The sequence below is a fragment of the Mercenaria mercenaria genome, unplaced genomic scaffold (assembly GCF_021730395.1).
Source record: "Mercenaria mercenaria strain notata unplaced genomic scaffold, MADL_Memer_1 contig_1861, whole genome shotgun sequence".
Classification (NCBI taxonomy): domain Eukaryota; kingdom Metazoa; phylum Mollusca; class Bivalvia; order Venerida; family Veneridae; genus Mercenaria; species Mercenaria mercenaria.
In genome coordinates this window covers 1-16,353 of record NW_026459873.1, presented here as the reverse complement: position 1 = coordinate 16,353, position 16,353 = coordinate 1, and the positions used below count along the sequence as shown (strand labels likewise).

General features: G+C 34.6%; 1 long non-coding RNA gene across 1 annotated transcript; it reads left to right on the top strand.

Annotated features, from left to right (window-relative positions):
• Positions 1–2,567: 2,567 nt before the first annotated feature.
• On the top strand, positions 2,568–9,463 carry LOC128551954 (uncharacterized). Its single transcript, XR_008368929.1, has 3 exons — positions 2,568–2,909; positions 5,034–5,199; positions 8,127–9,463. It is a non-coding gene; the product is annotated as an uncharacterized LOC128551954 (long non-coding RNA).
• The last annotated feature ends 6,890 nt before the right edge of the window (positions 9,464–16,353 follow it).

The window sequence follows — 16,353 nt, the reverse complement described above, 5'->3', positions numbered from 1 at the left end:
ATAAACTTTGACCTTAAGATTGACCTAGTGACCTACTTTCACATTTCTGTAGCTATATTGCTTCAAATTTAGACCACATGCATAGGATTGTGTACCGAAACAAATTTTGAACTTGACATTGACCTAGTGACCTACTTTCACATGTTTGAAGGTACAGGCTTCAAATTTGGACCACATGCATAGATTTGTGTTCTGAAGTGAAATTTTACCTTGATTTTGACCTAGAAAAAACTTAGAATCTTCATGTCCATAACTAACATCATTCAAATTTGGATCACATGTATAGTTTTGAGTGGCAAGATGAACCTTGACATGAGTTGACCTTGATCTTGACCTACTGACCTACTTTCACATTTCTGTAACTACAGCCTTCAAATTTGGACCATATGCATAGGTTTGTGTATGGAAAAAAACTTTGACCTTGTTATTGACCTAGTGACCTACTTTCACATTTTTGAAGGTGCATTTCAAATTTGAACCACAAGCATAGTTTTGTGTACTGAAATTAACTTTGATCTTGAGATTGACCTAGTGACTACTTTCACATTTTTGAAGGTACAGGCTTCAAATTTGGACCACATGCATAGATTTGTGTTTTGAAGTGAAATTTTACCTTGATTTTGACCTAGTGACCTTCTCTCACATTTCTCAAGCTACAGCCTTCAAATTTGGACCACTTGCATAGTTTTGTGTACGGAAATAAACTTGACCTAAAGATTGACCTAGTGACCTACTTTCAAATTTCTCAAACTACAGCCTTCTAAGTTGATGCACATGCATAGTTTTGTGTACAAAGAACTTTGTCCTTGAAATTGATCTAGTGACCTACTTTCACATTTCTCAAGCTACAGCTTTCAAATTTGGACCACATGCATGGACCACATGCACAGTGTTGTGTACGGAAATGAAATTTGACCTTGAGCTAGTCAATAAGTCTTGAAATTTGGAACACTCAAAAATGGCACATTGGTGGGCGCCAAGATCACTCTGTGATCTCTCGTTTAAAATTATTGTTAGACATTTGTAAATATATAAGGTATACACATTTCCGTCAGCTGTTAACAGTAATGTCATATAAACTATGCCTTAAAATAGTTTATATTTAACGAGGTGTACTGATATTTGTTATTATTACTTATATGTTTCGACTCATTTAAACTTGCGAGAGTCTCCAGATGCAACTCCTGATAAAAGGGTTGCAGAAAGTACACAAACTGATGTCAATATAACAACAAGAAAGTATTTATGCACAGAATTTCAGGAAAGCATGTTTTACTGTTATATTTCTCTGTCAGTTGTCAACAAATAAACAAAGCCTACCTATACTGGTATTCAACATAGTAGCCGCATTGTAAACACACCTAAGCATCCTCCCTAGAGAACAGTAATATACATTTGAACATACGCTACATGTTGTATCAAATCAGACAAAAAATGATGACAGACCAGCCGATAGAAATCCACATTACCATCTGTCGCTTCATACACGTTTTTACGTACTTCGCTAACAGTGTCATAGAACGGAATTGAACAAACTTTAGGCACTACCGTGTTTGTTAGTATATTTATCGCATACATGTTATGTATGTGCAAGTTTGCCAATGATCTCCCGCTATAGTATACGTCAAATTTTTTGGAAAAAAAAACTTTGCATCGAAGGAACTGAAAGGAATATATCGACGGCAAAAAAAACAAATTGTCCACTTTTATTGGTTATCTAGTAGAAAAGGCAGGTACTTGCTTCATATAATTCAATTTGGCACAATATTATAAAACATAATTTGGAGTCATAGAAATATTTTTGGGGATTTCTTAAACTTGTATACTGTTGATATTCACCCCAAAAAAGATGTGAAAATTTTCGCTACGAAGTGATCGCATATAACTTCAAAGCAGTCAAAATTTGAATACTGTACCGATAGCTGGAGACTGTCTGCTAAAATTATGGAAAGCACCCTCGCTGCAAAACAATAAATCTTAAGAAAAGAGTGTCAATAAGGCTTTTTTAAGTTGAAATTTGAATGAAAAATTAACGCCAAACACTTAGCATATTCATTGTAATAGCTTTCCGAATTGTGTGATACTTTGCAGAAATTATTTTTATCCAAAACAAGGAAATGTGGTCACTTCCAAAAAAATCCTTCGTTTACTTTATAAAAATTTCAGAGGAACTACTAAATCCTGGAAAGTTAAGTAATGTCATGCTCACTTCCTAAAGACATAATTAGAGGGAAAGTGCAAGAATTTAAATATTTGACAATTCTGAAATAGAATGACGGCGCGAGTTGAAAATCTGTATATTATGTATATTATTACTTTTAAGTAAATAACTGTAAGATTATGAAATATATAATGTTATTAAACACATCTGCATTATTTTCGAAAGGGCAAATCATTATTTAAAACGTACTAACTGTACTACCTTAGTAGTAGTTATCCACAATAAATGAAGGGTATGTCCAATCCTTAAAACGATAATCATAAAGCTCTAATAAGACCACATTATATTACACTCAATACTATCATTCTATTCATAAACGTTTCAATTTGATAAACAACCCTTCTGTATGTATACGATCTATATCGAAATCTTTATAATCAGTCCATGGAAGCGGGCGGAAGTAGTTTGTAACTAATAAAGACCGGAATAGAAGTTTGAATTTAAAATGTATGCTGTGTCAATATAATACGGATGAAATGAATTGTTGAGCATGGAGCTCGTTTTGAAGATTTTAATAATCGTGATTTTATTGATGGTTGTTGTTGGTTTAGGAACTCTGTTGGCTTTAGTTCGTTCTATGCTGGATCTTTCAACTACAGTAAGTAATGATGAAATATGCTTACCAACAGATTATGGTTCACTTTCTTGTGGGAAGACAACGGAAATGCTGCATAATTACCTGGATAAGGTTAGTTTTTTAAGCATTAGGGCAAACTTTTATGCTGTCTATCTTTAAGATTAATTATTTAACTAGCTTTATTATCAATATCCTGATAATAACATTGCTGTTAAAGCCCTGCTCCCGTCTTACCTTTTAACCTTGAATTGTCATGGAAAAAGCAAGAAAATCCTGACTATGAACTGTGCCATCTATCAAAATAGAGTATTTTATTTAAAATTCTATATGAAATGCCTTTGGTTTTGCGTGCTAAGGTGTGGCACGTGGCCGTTAACTGTTGCCTATTGTAATCCTGGGTTGCATACGCACAAAAGAATTTGAATAGCCGCGGAGCAGGGCTTTAAGCTTGATGCTATTGACCGTATTGTGTACACTCAATGTACAGTTATAGAGCGATTGAATCCGTCCAGATTGGATATATTTTGAAAGCTTATCCATATCAGAAGGAAAATAGAGAAAATTCACATTGTCTTTCAAACTTGAAATATACATTATAGTAAATAGGAGTAGTTAAAGACACTAACACTGACTTAGAATCACTAACTCCACACCAATGACAATTCAAAGTAGAATTCGTCCGCACGAGGAAGCTAACCAGCCGGCCTACGGACGGGCGACCGGTGGAACGCATGTACCCGAAATATTGACTGGAGAAGAATCTGAAAGATAAACAGAAAAAAGTAAAAAGCACTTAGAGTACATCTTGGAACCCGAAACATTTTAAGTTGTCTGTGCTGACGAATGCATGTAAAATCCATAAAGTATGCAATACGGTGTTCCGTTTGGACAAACGTGACTTTTTATTTAATACTAAACCATGATGCACGATGGTACGATGACGAAAACGCGATGGCGCGATGGCACGATGATGAAACAACGATGGTACGATGGTGAAAACGCGATGGCACGATGATGAAATCGCGATTGTGCGATGGTACGATGGTGAAATGTCGATGTAATATCGCGTTTTCATCATCGTACCATCGCGTTTTCACCATCGTATCATCGTACCATCGCGTTTTCATCATCGTTCCATTGCGTTTTTACCATCGTGTCATCGCGTTTTCATTATCGTACCATCGCATTTTCACCATCGTACCATTGCGTTATCACCATCGTACCATCGCATTTTCACCATCGTACCATCGCCTTCCGGTGGTCATGCGCAGTGGTACAGTATATGTGTCAGTAAAATACAGGCTTGATACAATCTCATTTTCACATTGCACTATGTACCTTCTACATCCTAACAAGAATAAACTGAGTTTGAATAAAACCATGTGACTATTACACCCAGCTTTTTATTTACTTTCATGCATACATAAAATACAACGGACGTGGCCTTGAAGATTTTACAGTTTTAATGAACTGAGCACTGAACATTTTGTAAAACATTTTGCAAAACAGCAGAATCTAAATGGTAAATTTCTTCTCACAAAATACATTGAGATACATTCATCTATTGTTGACAAAAATACAAGTGTACGGGACTACGCATTTTTAACAGGAAGGCGATGGTACGATGGTGAAAACGCGATGGTACGATGGTGAAAACGCGATGGTACGATGGTGAAAACGCGATGGTACGATGGTGAAACCACGATGGTACGATGATGATAACGCGATGGCACGATGGTGAAAACTCGATGGTACGATGGTGAAAACGCGATGGTACGATGGTGAAACCACGATGATGCGATGACGATAACGCGATGGCACGATGGTGAAAACACGACGGTACGATGGTGAAAACGCGATGGCACGATGGTACGATGATGAAAACGCGATGGCACGATGGTGCGATGGTGAAAACGCGATGGTACGATGATTAAAACGCGATATTACATCGACATTTCACCATCGTACCATCGCGATTTCATCATCGTGCCATCGCGTTTTCACCATCGTACCATCGTTGTTTCATCATAGTGCCATCGTGACATCGCGTTTTCGTCAACCTACCATCGTGCATCGCGGTTTAGTATTAAATAAAAAGTCACGATTGTCCAAACGGAACACCGTAATGCAAGCTATCAATGATGTTTTAATTCTATTTCATTTCATCAACCATAATAATTTAGAAAATGTGTCAAATGACATGATGATAATAGTGCATAATGTATTTTGTTATAGACAATAGCCAAAGAATATGCCAAAGTTAAGCAGGAAGGCACTGAGCGGCAGCAAAAGTATATAGATGAAAACAGGGCCCGCTTAATGGCTATTTATGACAAGAACTTCTGGTAAATGAAGCCTGCTGCCAAGTTAACTGGAATGAAACTACCAAAACCAAGACTAAGTAAGGCTTTTTAATATTTTATAAAGTTTGAACATTAAGCTGGAAAATTGTGGACAATATTTATTCATAAAAATGAATTAAGAGTGACAGAAGAGAATATTATCCTGTTAAGGTCGTCAGGATATCGCTTTTCGCGATGACAGAACTGTTACGACAAAACAATTAACATGACAGTACTTAGTGATAAGTAAACATGACAGTACTTAGTGATTAGTAACATACTCAAGACTTTATAATCACACAGTCGCATTTTCACCATTATGCTATCGTATTAGCATTATCTTGCTGTCACAATCATATTTTAGTGCCAATTAATATCAAAAATCCCTTGATGAACGACCAGAGTTATGGACCGGGCTTGAAATTGCATAAAAAGCCATGTTTACTTTTGACCTCCAAGTTAGCATTGCGTAATCATTACTGAGCCGTTGTCTTTTATATTACTGTCTCTTCCTGTTTAACTCCGCATAGATAGAAGATTGGATTCATGTATTCGCTATTTTTGTATTTTCCTTTTAAATATACAATATAATAGGGTTATTATAATTGTATCGATCTGGCCATGGATACTGTATTCGGCTCGAGTGGATATTTGCCAGAACGAATCTGACGTGATTTGACCTTGCAAAATAAACGAGAGCCGAATGCAAAAGTCATAGATCTAGCTACTGTCATACCCTTTTATTGTATACCTCTACCTTTTTGTTTGGTGTTTTGTTATTGAACGAAATATTAAGTTTATCGATGTTTAAATTAGTAAAATTTTTATTATGTGCGCTATTCATAGAAATTTGTTAGGTTATGCATCTATGAAAGTCGCCGATAAGATACAAAACTAAAGGTACAATACTGATATTTTCCTGCATGTTCATATTTTCTTGTGTAATATATGCCGACTTTTAACAGTATTTATTAGATATATAATAGATATTTATATCGTGTGGGTGAACACTTGCAGATGATGCGGAATACCCGATTTCCGTTTGTACCAGAGTGAAAAATACTGAAAAAACGAGGAAATTATTCGAGTACCTTTATATCATACGAGATCAATATACTAGCATCTGTTTTATGATAAATTTGTGCAAAGGTGTATTACATACAACGCGGCCATTCAGGGTGTAAAACTCATTATTTACCAATACAGATACAGAACGACCTCAATAGAGGACAGAGCGAGGGAAAAGCTCCATAACATAAAAAAATCTTTTAGATACAGGTATCTCCGGCTGTGTTAACAGGTGTATCGCAAAGATACACATGTAACGACATTGTGTCTGAAATCATTAGTCCTCCACCTCTGATTCATGTGGGGAAGTTGGCAGTTACTTGCGGAGAACAGGTTTGTACTGGTACAGAATCCAGGAACACTGGTTAGGTTAACTGCCCGCCGTTACATGACTGAAATACTGTTGAAAAAAAAAAAAAAAAAAAAAAAAAAAAAAAAAAAAAAAAAAAAAACATTCCTGGGATGAGATAGTCCAGTTCTGTCCTGTTAGTTAGGTGGACATCACTCGCAATACCGACCAGTGCCAGTGTAACGTCCTGACTTGGGTGGAATTTTTCAAATCATATCGGACTGAATTAAAATGCATTAAGAATAATTAATACACTTGACAAACGTTTAAATATGTTTAAATATGGCCGAGATACAGTGTGTTTTTTTGTGTGTTTTTTGTTGTTGTTGTTGTTTATTACTTTTGTATTATTGCTCTAAATTTGATTCAGGAATCTAGACTTATTTGATGTTTGTTTCGTGACAAAAAAGATAATCAAATAACTCCCACAAGACTGTAATTCCACGTCAGGTCGTTTTGCTCGTCTAATAAACCGGAAGTAATGGCGTAACATCATTTATCCGGATAACCCGTACCCCTAGCTCAAGGGTCAAGGTCACACTTGGAGGTCAAATGTAAACAATGTTTTTATGCAGTTTAGTTCCCCATAATCAGACGATTTTTCATGCACAAAACCGAGACCCCCTTCCGCAAAGGTCAAGGTCACACTTGAGGTCAAGTAAATTGGAATTATTCAATGCAATTTTATATTGTGTCCAGTCCATAACTCTGTCATTCAGCAAGGGATTGTAATTTTACTTGGCTTAGATGTGAACTTTACATGCATCGAATCGCGGCTGTATATGGCATGTCAAGCGTTGCTAAAGTATATATGTGTATTACTGTTTGTATGTTTGTCATTCTTATTCAATGTCTTCTAAAATTTACTTTTACTATTGTATATCACGTTATTCTTATTGTATGTTCCATATTCTTTTGGAATCGAGAACTGAAGAATTCTTTAGCCTACAGATGTTAAACTTTATAGGATTTTTGCCTTTGGTCAGTAGACGACAACTTTTGTTGATAGGGTCAGTAGATAAAAGGTCAAAGTCAGCCTGGCCTTGAAACTGAAAACGGTTTCCAACTAGTGACTGAAGGGGTCAGTAGGTCAAAGGTCACCGTGAACTTGAGGCTGAAAACGGTTTCCGATTAATAACTAAAGAATGCCTTAGTCTACATGTGTCAAACTTCATTTCTGCACAGCATAATTTTTTGCTTACGATGCAAACGCACACATATGCTTTTAATTTGTTGGTACCTCCCTTGAATTGTGTTTGTAATCTGAAAGATAAAACTGTCTAGTAAACGAAATATGTGTATATGTATTTATGTATGTTAGACGTTATTTTATATTCTGTGCATTCAAAATTTAAAAAAGGCAGCCGCTGCAAAATTAGATCTTATTTTATCTGTATAATTAGCCTGAGATAGTTTTTTTTTTTAATTTCATTTCTACATTGTAGTCATTATATATGAAATTAATTTAAAAGAACCCGAAAAGAGCGTTTGCTCTAGATTTAAGTGTATCTGTTATGAAATGTATTTGTTTTTGTTTTTTTGTTTGGTTTTTTTTGTGTTTTTTTTCAGGTGATAACAATGCTGAAATGACACCCGTACGAGTTTGGCAACATAGAAGAGATACATTTGGTTTCGTACAGTATGGAGTTAGATACAGAAATGGGCGTCTCGTCATTCCAGTTTCTGGCACATATTTTTTATATTCTTATGTAGACCTTTTTGAACTGTGTGATCCATCAACCGGTAATTAAATAAAACCAGTTGTTAAGAATGCAAGCATACCTATTAAACACGGTATATTTAAATTTAATATCCTCGACGCGGAGGAGTCTGAATTACTTTCAAGTGTTCAACCCCACATTATTTCGAGCAGTCGATACTATAACACTTACAGTAGTTATATATCGATACATGCTGATCTAAAAGCAGGAGACGAACTATCCGTAAAAGTATCCGATATTACTTAAGTATACAAAATATAACTATTTCGGCTTGAATCTGGTTTAGATCTCTTCCCATAAAGCACTCTATCATTTCAAAACTTAATACAGTAAAGTTCCGCTAACAAGACCAGGCAAAATGGTGGTCTCAATAGTGAATTAGTCTTATTAGCGGACCGTTTTTGCTCTATATTTTACACTTTGGTTCTTTAAAATTTCCAATTTGTGCATGGTTTTGAAATTTTAGAAGCGGTCTTATTATCTTAACAAAATGTATCATGGTATGTAAAATAATGTTCTTTCTTTTCAAAGAATATTTATAAATGTTTAAGAACCGAACCTGATACATGATAAACCTTGTTTCGTAGAGCAAACTAGTTGGTACTTCAAGCAATTTTATGAGCTTTAAGAAAGTGATGAAGTTTGTTCAGTATTATAATGATAAGATTTATTTAAGAATGAACTGACTACTCAGTGTTACATGTAGTCCAAAAATTAGTTCCATGCTGTTGATGAAATCTGGAATAATGCGGCATATGCGGATGTGACATATATATGTTTAGGTCAGTTCTATTGCTTATTGTATTGAAAAAAATATCTAGACCATTTTGATTGTGAATTTCTAGGAATAGTTAAATTCTTTGAGAAAATGTCTACATACGCGTAGTTACTAAATGGCTATTTTCATGGGAGCATTTTTAGAGGGTGATATTTCTCAAAACAGATTATTTTTCTAATGTGTAACATAAAATGTCAATATTTTTTTCTATTTTTGATAAGAAGACATGTCATACTAAATGGCCATATATGGTTTTCATATCATTTAAATGCTCTAAAGTGCTGAAAATGAGGTCTGAATATTTGATTGTTTATATGAAATAAAGAAGGAACTGCATTGCTAGAATGTTACCTTGAGAATGTAAGTGAAGGTCGTTGTTTATTGTTCAAATATAGTAAGAATTTTAAGTTGTTTATTCTTTATTCCTTCCCATTGTATCAACTAACAGTGTAGATGAGAATATTCTTTTAAACAATGAAATATTTTCATCATCGACTGGCCCTACATGAATATTTTGATTACCACGTGCGTGTCAATTCCTTGACATGCATAATTATATTCAATCCCGTACGACGTATAAACATCTCTATATTAGTTTAGCAAGAGTGCTTAGCCGATTAACAGATTGACACTGATTTTTGATACGTCCTATGCTGATCTTTTCCGGTTGTATACTGACAATGCTGACTGCGACCTATCATAACGCGTGTTTTTGGATATTTAAAATATCTTTCTATATAGTGAATCATGTAAAATTAAAACAATTTTTGGCGGTAAACAAGCATAATGATATAAAAGCAAATAATACCAAGTGTTCATAGTCAATGCAATACATTATTTTTTGTTGGACAATTTCTATAAAAGTTTTAATGAGCAATTTATCTATAATTACAGGTATTTATAATGAGTGATCGTTGTAACAATTGAATAACACGTCTTTTTAGAGATTATCCCATTTACAATACCACTACTGGCCTAAAATCGTATTATACTAACAAAATAATGGGTTTGTTTTTAAATAGAAGTGGTAACTAAGGAAATGAAACAAAAAATACAGGTATATGTAGTAACTATTTGTAGAAACAGAATTTTTCTAAACCAGTCACCTATGAGAGAAGTCCAGCTATCTGTGTTTGTTTCTTATAAGACATTTTAAGGTTTTAAGCTTGAAGGGATATGGCTTTAGAAGGACATTAACATTGCATAGAAAAAGAACTAGACAGCAATGAAACTGATATCCGATGACTAGGAGATAAAGTACACATATTACAGGTAATTTTTCTTAGCTAGTCAGGCGCATTTGAAATTTTTCTAAATAATTTACTCAATAACTTTATTGTTTCTTTTTTTTACGATCATTAACTAGTTAAACTATTAAATAACTTACGTAATCTGGAGACATGTTTCACACATTTTAAAAACATTTTCACATATTTTTAGGTATGTCTTTTGGATTTTTATTTGACCCTAAGGGAACAACAATTTGAACAAGCTTGGTAGAGGATCACAAGATGATGCTACGTAACAAATATCAAAGCCTTAAAACCTGTGGTTTTGGACAAGACAATCTTCAAAGTTTTCCCTATGTAAGTCTATGTAAACCATGTGACCCCAGGGCGGGGCTATAATTCAAACAATCTTAGTAAAGGATCACAAGTATCAAAGCTTTAAGACCTGTGGTTTGGGACAATTGGATTTTCAAAGTTTTCCCTATATAAGTCTATGTAAACCATGTGATAGGGCAGCCAAAAAAAAGGAGCCAGATAACATTCTTATGATAACAAAAATTCAGTATAGATCTATTTTACATATGTCAATGTTTTTCTTCAAAACTTCCCATTATAAGAAGCATCTTATACCGCTTTAAATAAGGGCAAAAACTTAATAATTTCTTTTATAATTTTAAATGCTTATCTTTCACAATGTCAGAATTACATTTCACTAGCAATACATACATATTCTTGTAACTGTTAGGAGTTCCGGAATCATTTAACTTTGAACTTAAGTTTAGAGTTGTACATAACACAGGGTGGGTACCAGGTATCAGGAGAAATGGTCGCATTGGTTTGATAACGATATATATCTCCAGTCTGTACGTTTTGTAAATTCATTTTGAACAACTAGTCATGTTCTATTTTGTGTTCATTGCCACCATTTCCTGGGCAGACAAATACCCACATACATGAAACCAAACATCTAAAACGTTAGCGTTTAAAAGCTTGCAAATAGTAAGGTTAGTAGATAGATGCTTTATTAAGTTACTTACCATAGAAAAAGTTACCTAACGTCATTTCAAGAAAAGAAAAACCGATTACTTGCAAGAAAGGAAATTCATTTTTGTACATTTTTGCATCTTAGTTGAGTCGGGTCATCGTATTGAACATTTAATGTTCTCAAGGAGGTGGAAAAGCTAAGGTGGTACTGCAAACCCGTTTAAAGAATCATAAAATTAGTTTACATTTATTCAATATTTTCAGAACATAACTTTGCTTAACCATACTGACTCTGTATGAACGTGTTTCCTCCCTTTTCATTTAATTAAAATATTACAGAGCTGGAAAGGCTGTGAAGATATCTCCACGATAAGTACCTTTAGGGTATGTGAGTTTGACTTGCGATTTTTGAATTATACTGGAGATAGTTTTCCTGAAAAACAAAAGAACTGCCCATTTTCAGCTCTTTTAATTCAGTATAACGATATCCCAAGCCTGAAAATAAACCGTGAAACTGATGAAATAGGAAATGTAACCAATATAAAATGTTGTTAATTCCTGACACCATATGTTATTCTTTCTTCTTGTTATTTTTTTAATTATACTTCATATATTTGTACGGAAGCTTATCAGGGCCTCCACTTATCTAAAAGTTTCGCGTCAAGTCAACTTGTGTCTTTTCGTTTTGAACAAAAACATCTGATGAAGGCGTGATAATTAATACATTATACGTAAATGTTTTTAATCATTACGCATACTTTTTTATCGAATTGCGTGAAATATTTGTCAATGTGATTAACTTCTACACGTCTAACTAGATCTTTCAGCGAAGTCGTCAAGAAACATAACAAGAAGATAAATGTATTTGGTATTTCAACATAATTTACTCGACTTGTTACATCTTTTTCTCGAGAACTTTTACTTTAAGCGATATAATTATGCATGTCACGTGATATTTAAACACGTCAGGTTCAAAAATTGCCTATATTGATCTTGTCTGCACAGTGATGGTTTCATTATGTTTACGCCAGAAATATTCTAGGGAGACATATTGTTTTCCCCGAGTTGTCTGTCTGTCCGTCTGTCTGTCCCGACGTGCCCACATGTAAATTTGGGGTTAGCGTTTCTGTTGAATTTGACATTCTGAGGTTGTGGTCATTCTGGGGTTAAATTGGTATTGTGGGGTTAAAAATTAGTATTGTGGGGTTAAAAGGATCAAAGGAAGATAATAGGTAATATAAGGGATTACCCCACAAATCCTGTAAGTTCGTCCGTCTGTCCTTCACAAATCGTGTCCGGGCTGTATTGTTTAAACCCCTTAAAGGATTTTCAAATTACTTGGCACAAATAGTCACTGTAACAAATAATGGAGGCTGGGGGAGACATGTGTTTTTGTTACAAAAACCCTTCTTGTTTGTGAGTTGATTTTAACTAAACTTGCACATAACTTTTACCACCAAAAGATCTTGGTTCCTTTCTTGAACCAGGCATATCCCATGATTGACTCGAGAGTTATATCCCCTAAAAGGGCAAAACGTGTCTAAATTGTGGTCTTGTCTGCACAGAATTATTGTTTCATTTATGATTTTATTTTTCAGCTATATTTCAATATGAACATGTGAAATTTCATAATAACACAACAACACTCCACCCTCTTCCACCCCACCCGCACATCACAACCCCCTCCCCACACTGAGGTGACCTGCCCCCCCCCCCCCCCCCCCCCCTTAAAAAATCTATTGTTCAGCTATATTTTCAATATAAACATGTGAAAATGTGAAATTTCAAAACAACAGTTCCCCGCATCCCGACACCCTGCACCCCCTCCACCACGGTGACATCCCTCCCCCAGTTATTCTTTTTATTTTCCAGCTCTATTTCAGTATGAACATGTGAAATTTCAAAAGAGCACTTCCACACGCCCCCGCCCCCTCCCCTCCTCCCTCCCATTCAGTTATATATGATTGTCCTTTTTAGCTCGACTAAATATATCAAACACTATCAAAGCTTTGATACTAGCTAGATCAATGTAATTTTGTATGTGAATAGAGGGCAATATTGAAATTATGAACAACACTTTGTTAAAATTCATGTTGCTATGGCAACAGAAATAGTCAAAATATAGTTTTCCCATATGGATCCTTTGATGACTAAAAATTATAGTGGCTAGGTTAATGTAATTTGGTATGTTAATACATGGAAATATGGAGATTACTATAGGTTTACTCTCCATCTGTCTGTCTGTCTGTCCATCCGTCTCACAATGTTTATCTCGAAAATCACGATGTATATTTTTTTTTTCAATTAAATATTTGTCGAAAATAGAAAAACATCGAGCATATTGAGAAAAGTTAAGTCGAAAAGTGAAAAACATCGAGCATATCGAGAAAAGTGAAGTCGAAAAGGGAAAAACATCGAGCATATCGCGAAAGGTTAAGTTGCATTACCTCTATACTTTTAATCTTTGTCAATAAATTTTATTGACATGTGTAAAACATTTTATCTAGGCGAGTAAAGACAAGTCGACTTAGCACAAAACATCTCACCAACTGTAGGCCCTAATAAGCTTCCGTATATTTGAATTATATTTTATAAAGTTTGGAATTTAATTGATTTGCTTAGTTTAGTTTACCTTGAAGAATAAAGAATAAAATAGATTTAACACCGAAATATCATATGAGTTAAAAACTGTGTCTACAATAACAAAGCTATTATCTATCTGTATGATCTAGACGAGGTTAAAACTGTTTAGTCTCCCGCACAGAAACGTTTGGTAAGATGCCAATATATTGTGCGTTCCGTCTAGGTTATAAATATCAAATATATACGTCCAAGGACACTGAAATCACTGATATGTAAACAAGAGCGGACTCTTTTTGTGCAGCTATTAAAGTACGAACGTAGAGGACGTAATTATCGCTTACAAAAAATATATCGTTATGACACGAGTACTTAAACCTTATAACTTCAATATGATAGTCAACGAATCGTATCAAAATAGCACCCGTAACAGATACTTCCATTCATAAAGTACTTTATACACCTAGATGTAGTAGCTGATCTGGATGACGATGTATATCTGTTAAATGTATACTTACCGTAGATGTACAAGGAATTGATCTCATTATGTGGAACATTGCCCTGCACTAGTGGAGATAAGACATTCATCACTTCGTATCTTGTATGTGAGTACTATTTTTAAATGCAGATCTTCTCCAGTTAATAAAAGGAAGTCCATTGTAGGAATAAAGCAAAATTGGTGGGGAAAGTTTTTGGGTTAAGTGCATTCTTTGAAATATTACACTGAAAAGATCTGGTAAATTGAGGTTTTCTGCTTCTGAGCCTAAATTTGTTACCGATGAAAAAAAAAAGAAAAAGAAAAATTCTTTGTTTTACATTGAAAATAAAAAATATGTTTTATTTATAGGCACGAGATCCTACATTTCTATAATATTGTTATATTATAATTTCTGTACCCGCTTTATGTTACGCACAGTGCAAAGCGAGGTTCAAGCGACAAGCAAGTGTTCCTGCTGTCAGTTTTACTGTTCAAGTCTTCTTATTTTGATAGCATTGATGGTAAATATGCATTTCTAAAACACGCTGATATAATTACAAATGCGTTTTATTATCGTCATCTATGCTCAGTGCAAAAAAATAATTGGCTAAACTTAACCAGAGGAGGAGGAGAGTGAGGGTGGGGTCCTGACACCAAGTGTGTGTGAGCATGAATAAGGCAAGCGTCAAGAGGGGTCTATTTACACGCACGCAAACATAAATAAGCTGTTTCGTTTCATCAAAGATCTTATTAAACTGTAATTGTCGTCAGAATGTGCTTATGTTAAAGCCCTATTAGAATATTTCATGATAAAGTAACATGAAAGAACTAACTGTGCTACATGCGCATTTATTAACCTAGTACTCTTAAATGAAAATAAAATATCTTCTATCGCCTTAATATTTAGGTAAACAATGCGGATAGGTGGTGGCACTAATGATTATGCTGATATAAGATGACCTATGAAGAATATTAAATAATTTAATCTAAATCAAATTGTATTGAACGTTTGCGTTTTCAAAACGATAACACTGTTATACTTAAAATAAAACTCTCTAGGTTACCATTGTGATGTAAGCGGTGAAGTAATTACACAGTATAATTACTGCTACTACTGCTGGCAGTAACAGCGGTAATACTGCTACTACTGCTTGAAGTGACAGAAGTAGCAGCAGTGTAACTCGTGCTGGTAGCTATAGCAGTATGAATGGTTCATAAACCGTCACTGCTGAAATTGTCCTTATTCTATTCTGTACATATCTGCGGTGTGTAGCAGTATCAGATGGTACTAGTACTGTTATACATAAGCTCTTACTCCTCTTACATCCTGTAATTTCATAGACTTTCAGTTTAGATTAGTTTATTAGTTATGAATATATACAATACATGTAATTTACATACAGAATTGTGTGTATACGTAAAGCTTGCAGTAACACTATCTAGCTTTGTCGGGAGGATGAACTGGTTTGCGCACAGTGCATCCTACATTGAATTACAGAATACAACGTTCACTGACATTTTAGTCTTTAATTACTGCTGTTTTATACACCGAACGTTTTGGTTTTGGGCACATCCAGTTATTCTTGGAAGCATATTAGGGTAGCCTATGTGTTTGGCACTGGCTGTTTATGTACGTCATCTTCGATGAAAATATTGCAATGAGTAAGTGATTATTAGGAAACATTTTTATATAACTGCTACAGTGACTAGGATTGCCATGCTTTATGCAATTTTTATCAATCTAATGAAAACAAGTTATTTTACATGATGTATAGAACTTTCGAAACCTACAACGGCAAGTTACCATGACCTTTATGAAATATTCTGTGCATTTGTCTCTGCGATTGCAACAACATGGTACCGACAACAAGCGTTATATTCAGTTCTATATTGTGGCTTGTGCTTTAAACCTTTTTTCGGTTCTGTTTTGACAGCATAACACAGGTATTAAGACTTAGTTCAACTGTGTGGTAAAATTGTCGTCATAACAAATGATTCGTGGTATAGTCGGAATTGCCGACAGAGT